General features: G+C 43.1%; 1 protein-coding gene across 2 annotated transcripts in view; it reads right to left on the bottom strand.

The window, feature by feature from the left end:
- CRTAC1 (cartilage acidic protein 1) overlaps nucleotides 1-13,889 on the bottom strand; it is a 1,509,269-nt gene extending 1,495,380 nt beyond the window's left edge. The window contains exon 1 of one of the 2 annotated variants that reach the window (XM_085606339.1): nucleotides 13,733-13,889. The gene's annotated coding sequence lies outside the window, so the exon portion shown is untranslated. The remainder of the gene's footprint in view (nucleotides 1-13,732) is intronic. The other variant, XM_085606342.1, reaches the window with a different exon arrangement.
- Nucleotides 13,890-14,291: the final 402 nt, after the last annotated feature.

Below are 14,291 nucleotides of genomic sequence, written 5' to 3'. Positions count from 1 at the left end.
TGTGTGAATTCCCCCCCACGAACATACATTCCTTATCTTATGGTGCTAAATGGACAGCCCCAAAATCAATATATTGGGATTTCTTGGGCCTACAACAACCCGTACCTGCTGTTGAGACGTCTAAAAAAGGAGGATCCACATATCACCACTTCTGGGAAATATCCTGTTTCCCTGGGATAAGGCCCCCATTCAGGATAATCTGTGTATAACCATCAGCATCAAGGTTGTAGATTACATTTAGCAGGACTATTTTTAGAGCATGTGGTTAAGCAAACATCCAATCACTCTTGATAAGGTATGAGCAACCACCTACCAAAAAGGTAGGCCTTAGTACATAGCTACACTGTATGCATATTGTCTCCTTCTGAACTGCCACATCTGCGGTACATGTGGGAGGGATCACTCCCAACGTGCCCAAATCTTTGGTAGGTCAAGTATATACAGCGGAAATATTTCAATCGGATTTAGTGAAATTAGGCAGCAATTGTAGCTTTTCCTTGGGCCATCAAATCATCACTGTACTTACTATCTACACGGGGTCCCATGTCTGCCTCCCACACCTTCCAAACCACAGTGAAAGAGTCACATGTGTTGATGACCAGAAACTTGTAAAGTTGTGAGATTGCTCATGTCCCCATCAGAAGCTTGACCTCCAAGTGCTTAAAGTTTGCAAGATCAACCAAGGCCTGGGTGAAGGAGAGAAGAGTATGGCACAACTGGAGATAGTGAAATAACTGGTGCTTGTGGAGAGCAAATTCAGCATGCACATCAGCAAACGGACACATGGAGTATCGGGCAACTACATCTCCAAGCTTACATATGCCTGTGTTATCCCATATTATAATTTCCTGCAGTTTCACTGCCCCCGCATTGTTCCTAACCTTTAAGGAACCGCCTTCGTGATGCTACCCTTCCTTTTAATAGCTGCCATGGTTCCACCGCACAACTTGACCGTGACTTGAGGAAGTCAGTGCCGAGGGCGTATAGAAAATGTAGGGGGCATGATGGGCTCGTAGGCTGTCTCTGAATTGTAAAGACAAGATCAGAGTGGGAATCAAACATTCATTTATTGACCACAACTAACTGCGAATCCCGGTAGTATGACACAACATCCGCCTTATCTAAGCCCCCGTCGAAGGATTACTTAAAACTTTTAGACAATGAGACTCAGTAAACTCTACCATTCCACAGTACCTCTGCAGCAGAGCACTCAGGGACACAAAGAAGTCATGTGGGATACCAGAGGGTTAAATTGTAATTTACACATGAATTTGGAGGGCGAAATCATCTCAACAATAGCCACTGGGATCATCAACAAAAACGGTAGTGCGGACCAGAATCCTGCATCTTTTCACAGTTTGTCAAGTGATGGAGCGAGATTCTAATGCCAGCTTACTGATGTCTCCATCTAGGGAGATGTACATCACAAACTGAGAAAGCCCTCCGTTGTCATTGTCATCCCTGAGGTCTATGCCACTTAGAGGCTTTTCACCAGGCTGGACCGTTGCATGTTAGGCCTGAGAATTCCTCGAAATACCCAGTATGTTTAAGACAAGTGGGGTGCTGCTGCCGGATGTTGCAGATAGAGCAATGTATCTTCCAGATAAAGCGATTTCGGGTCTTCTAGTGCGTTAACCAAAGTCCTACATTTGAGTGTCCACTCGACGTTCATTTCAAACAACCAGCTGCTGTGGAGTAAACGTGTAAGTTGTTAGACAACTGGAATATTAAAACAAGATTTCATATTCCCCGTTTTTACTGCAGACCAGGAGAGACTGCAGACAGTTCATGTTTATTCATTAGGACAAAACACTTGTAGGAGAAACTGTGCATTCTAAATAGGTACACAGCGAATTGTTATACCGTTCTTAACACTGGCCATTAGCCTATTTCTATGTGTTCTAAATGTCGGCCCCTTAGAGGGCTATGTTTTTAGCAGGTTATGTGTCAGGCCCAGGATCACGCCATATTTTCCAAATTGACGAAGCTAAGTTAAGAACTCGGGTCTCCTTGCTTCACGGACAGGGACTTAAATGCCCTTATAACCCGCCTGCACCAGGAATGACCTCCAAAGTGTAAGGCCCCAGAGGACTTCATGAATTGTTTACAGACTTGTGAACAATTCTTTTTTATATGCATCACTCTCCACCTAATATTTATGCATGCACTTAGAGTGTGAAGGAAGACGTCCTGCGAGAACAGGCTGCACCGACCATTAGATCATGTTTAGAATATTTCCCTTCATAAATAGAAAGAAACATACTGGAAATGGTGCCTTATTGATTTGTGCATATATTAACCCCTGGGCAGGCTCTGCCGCGCGCAGTATACCGGTTGCTTCGCGATCTCATATGTCCTCCCAGTAGTAGTGGGTATCAATAGCGTAGTGTGCAGCAGACTGGAAGCCGCTTCTCATCTCAGGACATGCGCCCCAAAGACTGCGTTGCTTGGCTATAAACATGCGCACCATCGATTGAGTGTAAAATCTAGACTTTGCGTTCGCCTTGTAAAAAGAGACCCTTCAGTTCTGTAAGAGGCACTGTAAGATTTGGTGCCATGCCGCACCAGCGCCATAACGCAAAATTATGCAACCCCCCCTGCAGAATGTGATGAGGGTCTCCCATATCTCACAGGTAGTCATTGACCTTGGTTTGAATGGGGGCCCTCTGATGGTGGGGGCCACTTAGAGGGTTGCGGACCCCTGCCCTGAAGGTGCTTGCGCCCTGTGCCTCTCGGTTGTGGGTTGAACTAGCAATCGGCAAAACATAGGTTTAGAAGAACATTTTGTGCATGCCTGTTTGTAGTTTAGAGCAGTCTACACTAATGCAGGGCCACTGGACTTATGCAATTGTGTGGCTGCGGGGATTTTCGCATAATTATAAATCTACCACATAATCCTTCATCTGCTGCATAGACTGCAGATTTTAACAAAAAATGTCTTCCTAGCTCAAACGGTTCAAAAGTTATTCAAAACGCAGCAACACGTGTTGCAGTGCAGTGGAAGCACCTCTGCTTATTGCTATGTTTGGGTGTTAAACTGGTACAAATGAGGTTCAACCTAAGCACAGATAGTTCGTTTTAAAACAACAAAATAATGAAGTAATGCTATCACAAAATGTGCCACGTTATTCCACATAATTTGGCGTTTCTTACCACACAATTTACTCAACCCTGCCGCTTAATTTGGCCCTCTTCCACTGCATAATTCCAGCGGCCCTGCACCAATGTCTCAGGATTCAAAGATACCAACAGGGGCGTAACGCAGGCCCCGCCAGTGCAGGGGGGGCCCTGTCCGGAACTCCACATAGAAACGGCATATAATATCTGTGAGATGTGGTAGTGCCAGGACCTCTAACTACTTTCTGCGGGGGGTGTACGTGTGCTGGAGCCATTATTTTACTTCACACCATTGAATATCGAAGCACTGAATGAGGCACCTGCTTGTTGTCTCATACAGAGAGCTTTCATTTACGGCCGAACTTTTCAAAGACGACCTACAAGTGCCTTTCTCTTGATGCAGGGCACAAAAAAACAATTAAAAGGTTAATGTAGTGTAACGCTTTTAGAGTGAACCATTTTCTTTACTTATTTTGTAAAATGCTCATGACGCTCTGTAGATGCGTCAGAAAGTTTTTATTTATTTATTTATTTGAGAAGTTTTATAAAGCGCGAAAACTGACCCGCCAGGGTATCAGAGTGCTGCACAAAGAAGCAGACATGTTAAACAAGTATAGATGCAAATAGTAAACACTGTACATATAACAACAGGTTCCTGCAGGAAGGAGGAAAAACAGAATGCATCATAATGGATGCGATGTCATTTGGAGACGGGACACCTGCTTTTGAAGAGATGAGACTTCAACCCTCTATGTTGCCATCTAAAATCAGAAGCATCCGGGTGGCCAATAGCGAGGTGCTGAGTCACGGATGTAAAGGCTTCTTATCGAAATGTTGCATCTCACCTCCTGACTAGTGCACTTGCTTGTGAAGGTCCAGCCTAGACCTCTGTGTGGATATTCCTGATCTTAGTGCGCTAGTAATAACATATAGCAAGTCTGAACCCCCCTTCACTTGTGCTACATTACTTTACCCACCTTATCCTTCAGTATTGAATTACATCACATTATACATTTCTATAGCGCTTGCCACGCGGCACGGATATACTTTACAGCATGGGGTAGCTCACGACTCAGTGGAGCCCGAGGTTAGTTTCTAGTGCTAGTTGTAAAAATTTCAATAAGCTCCATTAAGGCCCAATTTTAGGGTTGGTAGACAGATTAGGTTCATGCCCTTTCTAGTTTAGAGGAAGTTAGTAGTTTATTAATGCAGATGTTTCAGTTATGGTTCATTTTGCATCCTTGATGGTGTCTTTGAGATCTGGAGGTAAATGGGGGGGGGGGGGGAGTATGCAGTCAAGTATGTGGGTATACTAGAGTTGGCGATCCTGGTGCATTTGACGGCGGTAGTGTTGTTAGTTCTCTAGGGCAGATCTTACTGCATTTGGACATTGACATTCCTGCTGGGTCACTGAAACTAGGAGGCAGAGTTCAGTAAGCTTAGCCCAACTTCAGTGCATGGCCGCAGCCAGCATGTAATGTTCCCCACTGATGTTCCAGTCTCAGAATGTATTTGTGAGGAGCCAACGGGGTTGTTCAACTGCTAGGCCACCCCTGAAGAAGATTCAGAACCCAACAACTTTAGCTCGCAATCTTATCTTTCTGAGGGAAATGACAGAAAATGTATTACTTTATCATCAAAGAGAATTAGATTTAATCAATAGAACAAGATTCTACTACAATGAGCTAATCCTTTTCAGAAAGCAAAGTAACTGAATGCAGCTCTTTACATTCGTTTAAAAAAGGATTTCTTGGACCTGGCAGCGGAAAACCCACTCAAGAATATGGTGGAGAAAAATATGTACAAAGGAGCAGACTGGGGCAGGCATTAACCGCCTTATCGGCAGGATACTTTTCAATGATACCATCAGACTTGGCAAGAGAAAAAATGAAGTTACCCAAAGAGTGCAAAAAAGTATACATGGTATGTAAGAGTAGACTTCCATGTGTCAAGACAAATCCCCGTGTCGAAACATATCCTGATGTGAAGCTTCGAAGAAACACATCTCCAAGTCCAAACATATAGACAGTCTCTCCATATATATTTCCATCTTAGACTCTTGGGTGAAAAACATTTACGCGTGTCTGGCGCTTGAGTGCCATGATTTCGTTTCATATTGGGTGCAGAGTGGGACAGTATATCTGTATGTTTCTTGACTAAGTCTCATGATATATTCAACGCTGGACAACTAGGTGCTGTTTTAGGGTATCATATCAGGCTGCAGTGTCACAATATATTCCTGAGCTAGCATGTAAGCGTAACAACTGTTGGCAAACCAGCCCGGAGAAAATGCAAAATGTCTAAATAATGCTTGGTCCCATGTGACCACTTTCTAGTGATATCTGTGCTCGGCCTTGCTCATAACCTGATGCCTCTAAGTCATGATAGTGATGACTCAGTGGCCAAACCACATCGCACTGGTATTACAGAATGTAAACAAAGCCAAAACGTCTATTGGAATGTTGCACTGTCAATTACATAGCAAAATGTCTGATGGAATGTTGTACTGCCAATTACATAGCAAAATGTCAGGTGGAATGTTGTACTGTCAATTACATAGCAAAATGTCTGGTGGAATGTTGTACTGCCAATTACATAGCAAAATGTCAGGTGGAATGTTGTACTGTCAATTACATAGCAAAATGTCTGATGGAATGTTGTACTGCCAATTACATAGCAAAATGTCTGCTGGGATGTTGTACTTTCAATTACTTAGTAAAATGACTGCTGGAATGTTGTACTGTGTCATTAGCCAAAATGTGTAGAAGAATGTTGTAATGTGTAAGCTGTGTTCAACTTTGTACAGTAGACGTAGCTGAGGACTTGCACATCCTCATGTATGTGAATATAATCCTTCCTATTGCTGCCGCTACATGCCAGGTCTGTCAGTGCCCCGTGTCGGTTGTTCCAACAGTGCAAAAACCAAAGTAAATGATGGACGGAGTGTTGAACATTGCAAGCACTCACCCCCAGTCAACTGATCTGGGTTTAATCCATCACCATTCTTTAGCCCACTCTGCCACCCCAGTTCAGACATGGCCATATGCAAATCAGTCTGACCCTGTGCCTCATGGGAACAGTCCAGCCCGAACTGCCAAGCCATGTCTTCCCTGGACCAGAAACAAGCTTCCTAGGACCGGTTTCTGGCATTTCAGCCGTCTTCAGCCAGGCTTGCTTGAATCCAGTGGCAAAGTGAGCAAGGGACTCACGTCTGAGCATACCCTGCCAACTTATGGCGAACAAAGCAAAACCAAAGGAAATGATGGACGGAGTATTGAACATTGCAAGCACTCACCCCCAGTCAACTGATCTGGGTTTAATCCATCACCATTCTTTAGCCCACTCTGCCACCCCAGGTGAGCAAGGGACTCAGACGTGAGTCCCTTGCTCACTTTGCCACTGGATTCAAGCAAGCCTGGCTGAAGACGGCTGAAATGCCAGAAACCGGTCCTAGAAAGCTTGTTTCCGATCCAGGGAAGACATGGCTTGGCAGTTCGGGCTGGACTGTTCCCATGAGGCACAGGGTCAGACTGATTTGCATATGGCCATGTCTGAACTGGGGTGGCAGAGTGGGCTAAAGAACGGTCTTGGATTAAACCCAGATCAGTTGACTGGGGGTGAGTGCCTGCAATGTTCAACACTCCGTCCATCATTTCCTTTGGTTTTTGGGTTGTTCCAACAGTGCCAGTGCAAACCCACTGTGTCAGTCAGCAATGACTGTGGGAACCACATTTGGTCTTGAATCAAGTTTGGTGGCATTCAAGATTGTTCATAACATAAACCCTACTGTGTAACGTCCTCTTTTTGGTAATAGGTCGTGGGGGAATGCAGATATTAATTATTTCACTCACTGAGCCACCTCGACATCTTGAAACTACTGATCAATATATTTCAAAGTATGAGAGCACAATTAGTATACTCACTGATAGTTCTAAAACAATCCAACATGAGAGCATAATAAGAATGCTCAATTAGTCTTATGCTAGAATCCGAACAAGCAATGTCATTCCTATTGATCACTATAACACCCCCTGCATGTCAACCAACCGGTGGCTGCGATATTCCAAATATTTCAACATGTCTCGTATTTCACAGACTTCTCTTATGCGAGCAATTTCTTCGAGCATAACATCAACCACTAATAATCTACATCGCCTGAGCAAAATAGACTTCTGCCAGCTTCATTACGATTTCTACAACATTGTTTGAAAACATCTACCAAAGCATAGATTGTGTAGGGGGAAAGGTAGCAATACACAGTTTTTGCACAAAAATTATCCTATGAAAAATGGCTTTGAATAGAAGTCACCACATGCTCAGTTATGCAAAGATTGCAAAATTCACAACCTCACAAGAGTTTAATTTGTTAACTTTGAAAAACAGTGTCACTGAATTTAATTTTTTACCAACATATCTACAATCTAAATGTAGAAAGCAAATGTTATGCATTGCTATTTTCTTCTTACAGTGTGTTAGCATACCAATATTTCTTAAACACTGCTAGGATATGCTGATTGTTTACAACCACAGAATGTAATAATCGCAGAAACGTGTCAAGTATTGGAACATAAGTAGTGCTGTGCAGTGGTAGCCAACACCCTAAATTTGACTTCTGCATAACCCTGCATCAATATCTCGAATGTAAATATAGGCTCCCTCCAGTGTCTAGTAGCTCTCTGTGCTCAACAGCACCTGGAGGAATCCATGTTCTGTAACGCCACACCTATATTATCTTAGTCTCTCCATCTATAGCAAGGGTTTCTAAATATTTTCTGTAGTAAGAGCTACTTATGCTCAATGAAACTCATCCCGAGACACTAATATTAGTGATGTACCTCTGATAACATCTGTGGCGACCAGATGCAGAATTACTAGCAGTCAACACCTCAGAGCATCAGGCAGTTTTTCTAACAGTCATGATAAAAGAGGCTTTGTCAATTTTGAATGTCTCTACATGGTGATATATAACAACCAAAGCTGTAAGGCCCCTGGCACCATGGCAATAATAGTGATACGTTTCCCCAATGCCACATGATTTATCACTCAAATATCCTCTTTAAATACATTTTGGAAAGTCAGCCATTTTTCCCTAAGCAACAGCTTGTGAGTTCTGAAAATGCACACATTTTCATCTCAGATAAACTCTCAATTTGGGGGTACATATATTAATTCAAAAATGCAAAAGCCCCTAATTTAATAGGCTGCACTGGCAACATGAGAGCTACTAACAGGTCGTTGGAGAGCTACCAGTAGCTCAATAACTAGTCGCTGCAGAAGACTGACCTATTGCATCTGAAGCATCTAATCCCCCATTTCTGTCAGCATCTGCTCAGCCTTTCATCCTTCATAAGATGATAAAATGACAGCCACATTTATGTAGGGAACAGTATTAAACGCAACATATTTTGAAGGTGTGTTGACAATCTGTGCTGTAATCCTTTTCAGGTAATTCAATGTGTTCAGAACACCTCATCGAGTTACACAAATAAAAATCACAAATGAAGGCTGGTGCACAGTAACATAGTTGCTAAAAGTGCATTTTATGAATGGAGATACCAAGCAAGTATTCAATGTCTCACCACAAGTCACCTAGCCTGGGCACTTACAGATTTTCATCTAAAAATATAGCCAGCCTATTTATATGTATTAATGTTACAGTTTTCTTTAGTGCATGAAAGGCCATAGGCCATTAGGGACCAGATGTACTAACATTAGGAAAAGAGATTTCCTAATTGCGATTTGCCGGGAGTCGCTATTAGGAAATTGCTATTTCTTATGTATGAATCTTTTATTTTTTAAATAAGGATACCCAAAGGGCCACAAGTAGACCAACCTCATGAATATTAATAAGGCGGGTCGCAGTTTGGGACCCATTAGGAATGCTATCTATCACAGGAATGGTGGCCTGCTTCGGTCAGCAGATCATCGTGTCTGTGATTGCTTTTCAATAAAGCAATCTTTTTTCTTTGAAATGCAGCCTGTTTTGCGTAAAGGAAATTGGGTGCATTCCGAAAGAAAACAATGAAAGGTTTAAGTTTCATTTTTTTAGTAGACAGTGGTCCATGGGCCTGCTACCTCTTCTCAAAAAGTATTTTTTTAAGTTCTCAAAGGGAAAGGGGTCCTATAGTAACCACTTCCTATTTGCAAATGGTTATCACTACCTTTTAGTAACTGGCAAAAATTAGTGGTAAAAAATGTATGTTTTGTGACCATAATTAGGTCACAAAACATTAAAACCTACTCCTGCGAATCGGTATTTGGAAGGTACGCCCTAAACACATCCCTTCCAAATATTGATATTCAAACTCAAACTGTGATTCTGTAGGGCCATAGTTTGGTGTTTGAACATACCAAAAAGCATTGCTGTGGTCACCAACAGCCTGCATCTGCGAATTGGGCAGTTTGTGCCCTTACACATGCTTATTTCATCTGCCCTTGACCTTTAAAGAAAAGACTTATTTGGATAGTGAGTAATAAGCGTGGACATCTAAATCTCAGCCACAGGGACCTAACAGGCAAAACAGAATTCCACTGTACAAATATATTATTCCTTTATATAACAATATATGAATGCATTATATAACAATTTAACAAAAACTAAATTGTAAGACAGTAAGTGTAGCACATAAATCATAACAGTATGGACTCAACAGTGAACACATCATTGGAACTGTTGTAAATGTATTAGTGCATACACCATAACTCGAAGACATAACAAGGCACCAACCATTAAAACAGCTGTGCCTGTCCAGATATGAACCTATACAATGATCCGAACAGTAATAGAGCCGGTCCTGGTGTGAAAGAGAACCTTCAATAGAGGCGGGAAGAAGAAAGAGACAATCCAGAACTGGGTCAGAACTCTGCTGGGCAGTGGTAGGGACAAACAGGCCGGAGAGGTGGTGTCAATTCAATAGCAGGTGCTTCAAATCTTGCATTAAAGGGAGGGAGATAATAGTGCAGACAGTGGCGGGGATGGAGTTCTACTCTTTGGGTGTGTATCTAGAGAATGATTATTTCATGGGGGGTGTTTTATTGAAGCATGGGGCTCCAAGATATGTGACACAGAGATACATAGGGGCCAGATCTCCTGAAGTCTTCAGATTTCTAGCTGGTCATGAGGAGAGTCACTGTGTAGGACATGTAAGCCAACCAGGAGTATCTGTAGCTGCATCTGCCATCTGTGTAAAGCCATCACATGGCACAGAGCACTGGAGTGATGTGTTCAAACCACCTGGTTCCAGAAACCAGTGGGTAGAAGTGTGACGGGCTACTTCTTCGGGTGAAGATGGATTCGGGGGAATCTCCAGTGATGATTTCTATTTTGTTGATGTGTTTCTGTCCGTCAAGATGTTTGACTGCAGTAAAGCCAAAAGGTTGGAGATTTAAAAGATGGTCAATTTATATTTAAGGACGTTTCTAGAGTCCGGACAGTTTGAACGGTTATAAAAGAGAGAGTATGAGGTGAGCAGAAAATCAGTTTTGCAGAAATTGGATTTAAGCGATGAAGTCTTTCAGGCTATAACATTGTCTAGAATCTGAGCTAAGTGGAAGATATCGGGGGGGAGACACAGAGTTATGTTTGTGACACCCACATAGTTGTAACATAACGTGCCAGGGTCCTTCAGAAAGTCACACAGAGGGCAACGAGTGGGGGTGTTAGACTCTAGCCTTGAAAGGCAAGAATTGATGTTAAGAATCAGCAACCAATCTTGATCTGCTACAATTGAGTTCTGAGTTATGATTGAAACCAATTCAGGGTTTTGTCTCCTGTAACCATGAGATCTCTAAGCGTTTGACTTAAAATGTGATCAATGATGTCAACGGCTGCCGATAGACATAGTTGAATCAGCGTACATGCCGCTCCATCATCGCGAATGCATGACACCACCTACAATTTGCCAAAATGTACTTTAAATGAAAACACCATCCGACTTCCCTAAGAAACATTCCAAAAGCGCTTAAATGGCCTACTTGCTTCATATCAGTCACAGCTGAGTGACTTTATACCATCGCAAAGTTTTCTAAAATGATCCTCGGCCCACAATCCCATTCTCGGGTGCTTCTGCAATATATGCCAGGAGCATCGGTCCTGATAAAAAAATATCCTTGTTGGTATGCTGCAACAGATTAACTCCTTCTGGAGCTGCGAGTTGGAATTGTGCTTGTTCACGCAAATACCATGTTTATCTTTAATACCCTGGTGCAAGATATTCAGCACCATCTGAACACTATTACAACATTTTGGGCGGCTCGGCAGAGCGCTCTTCTGGGAATACACTGATTGCCATTTTTGGGGTTTGATAAGGAAAGTTTTTATACTATGAAACTTGCTTTATTAATTTTCTTGATTTTTGCCTAGTTGCCTACATCACCAAAGATCTTAAGAAGTAGGAAGATGCATGTGCATAATATTAAGAAATATTCATACAATGTACAGTATATCCCCCACTTATCTCTGAGTGCACGTAGGAGCTGCTGGTGTAACAAAAATCAAGCGCCCAAGCTCCTTTGACCTTGGTAGGATGAAACAATCAGTCAGCCATGAGGGATCATAGCGGATGAACTGGAGCCCTGCATAATTCTCTGCATTAGCTGCATTTCCCAAATTACGAGCCTATTTTACTGAATGAATAAATACGTCATTTCAAACACAGTGAGCCCTGGGTCAAACTAGTGCAATGCAAAAAAACAAGTAGGACAGCTCTTGGGTTAATACACCTACAGCAAATGTGTACAATCCGCAAGTGATGTGTACAAATCCCAGTAGGACTGACCTCAGTGCTTAATTTGTAAAACTTAAGTGCCAGAGCCCTTGTTAGGAGGCCACTTCAACTCGCACCACCCATTGTCCCTGCTAGTGCCGCAGATGATAAAACTAACTCAACTACTAAACATCACAACCTACAAGTGTAAAAATTCAGGCTATTCGAGGCCCCCAAAGCTATAAGGATGGCTTGGAAAGCAAGTATCAGTCGATTGTAATGCATATTGAATTAATAAACAACTGTTATTGTGTTCATCTCTAATTTAGACAAACAGTGCACCCATGAGACAGGCTGTCAGAAATGCTTGTGTAGACAACTAAGTGCCGGACCTGAGCACCGGAAACCAACAGCTCAAATTAAGCACTGAGTGACCCAGGCCTTCACGTTTCAGAGACCAATTAAAAAAAACTACTTAGCTGAGAAATAGTAAACAAGCAACATGCCTCTTCTCCATTTCAGCTTAGCTGCCCAAACAAATCCAACTTCCACTGATTCCAAACTTGTCCTCCTGTCTGTCACTTCAAGCACTGCCATCTTTTTCAAGACTGCGCCAAGCATGCTGTGGGTACTAAGTAATACAGGCATCTGTTTAACATGCACACTTCTGGCGCTGCAGCATTAATCATTCGTGCCAGCACCAGGTCGATGGGCGGCAGTATGCAGACCAGGCCACCCTAGGCGTAAGGCATCTTGAGGTGTGCCCGCTGCAGCTGGCACGCTCCTGCGCCATCAGTCTGAGCTCGCCCTCCAGCACGGAAGTGCGGTAAGAAGGACTTCGCGTGAGTTTGGTCCCACACACACTGCAATTTTTAATGTCCGAGAAAGTCCAGAATCGGAGCTCCCGGGAGAGGGTTTCTGTAGCCGGCTTGTGTATTCATTCAGCCAGGGAAGAGAAAGTGGCTGTGGCGGGAAGATAGTAAGACGACAGATACGCATACTGATGGATGGACAACAGACACACCAACCGAGGCAGGCTGGCGCAACAATATTTACAGCATAGAGACAATGACAGTTACTAGGGAGGAGAGAAAGAGCAGGCGAGGCAGGCAGACAGGCAGACAGACAGGCAGACAGATAAATAGATACTTAGATGTTAATAAACATCCTGGATTCAGTTAATACCGGTGATTTATTGACTATTTTGAGAGGGGAGACTAAAATCTCGATAAAAAACATAAATCAGCAAACATGGTAGTGTGAAAATTGGGTGCAGTACTATCCCCACACTCCTGGTTTCCTCTCCTCTAGACAGTTTCCTTCTTCTAAATATTACAAACTTTAAAATAAACCTCAATTTTATTTGAGTGCGACATTCTCGTTCATATATTTTGTAGATCTTCGTGAACTGTATTTAAGGCAGAAACACAAATTAAGAATGTAGCACTAAAAAGAGATGAACACTGTTTTGAGAACGGTTATGAACAGTGCTAAAACTATTCAAGCACTTTGATGTCAACCTATTACAATCAGGTGGCTACGCGACACTTCTTGTATCTACCTCACAATGATGAAAGTCTAACTCCGCCGTTTGGGATTCAGTCCTATAACTTGCTGTTTACACCAACATCCCCGCAGTGGAGACACGAACCCACTGAGCAATCCAACAGGCGTTTGCTGCCACCATCTTCGGAAACACGACGCATTACCACCCCCAGCACAGGCAAAAAAACATCCAAGTTAGCTCTGCTTTAATCCCAACAGCCCTGCAAAGTGCTCCGCGGTCTGCTTTCTCTTCCCCGCTTCTTCTAAATGCAACTCACGGGACATGCTATTCTAATGAGTTTATAATTTATATTAGACAAAATGCAGCAAACGCAGAAAATAAATACAAACGACGCCATACTCACGGAATGCGGAGATCTGCCTGGGGTATCGTTCCAAACAGCTGGCAAGAAATGAGTTTTGCAAGTTTCCACACTTGTCCGCCTGTTTCCAGCAGCCCCCTTGCTCAAAGCTTTTACACAACTCTCCCTGAGCAAGCATAGCTTATGTAAAGGCTTGTGTAACTCACCGTCCAATCATTGGCCGCTGAAGTAAATCTTGGAGCCGCCCGTCCAATGGCAGGGCAAAGGGCGTGGCCTGTCTCCCTACTATGATTTACTACTCATAAATGCAGCGCAATAGCAGGCAGCAGGGGCTGATCAATACGGAACGAAATATTACAGGATTTTGGTAAAAAAAAATCCTTTAATGCATATTTTATCTTTCTGCCTTGTAACCTTCAGGATGCAGCAGAGCCTGTCCGGGTGATTTTGCTTTTTTCCCCGGTGCAGATAGCCTCCCCGGGTGAGCAGGAGGGTGATTTTTCTTTTAATAAGAGAAAGACATTGGGAGGAGGCGGGGCTGAGGGGTGGGGGAGACCCGCGAGGCGCTGGGGTGGGGGTGGGGGGGGGGGGGTGAGGGGAC

Source organism: Triturus cristatus, chromosome 1_2, assembly GCF_964204655.1.
Source record: "Triturus cristatus chromosome 1_2, aTriCri1.1, whole genome shotgun sequence".
NCBI lineage: Eukaryota > Metazoa > Chordata > Amphibia > Caudata > Salamandridae > Triturus > Triturus cristatus.
Note: the sequence above shows the minus strand (reverse complement) of the source record. Positions and strands in the feature narration are given on the sequence as shown.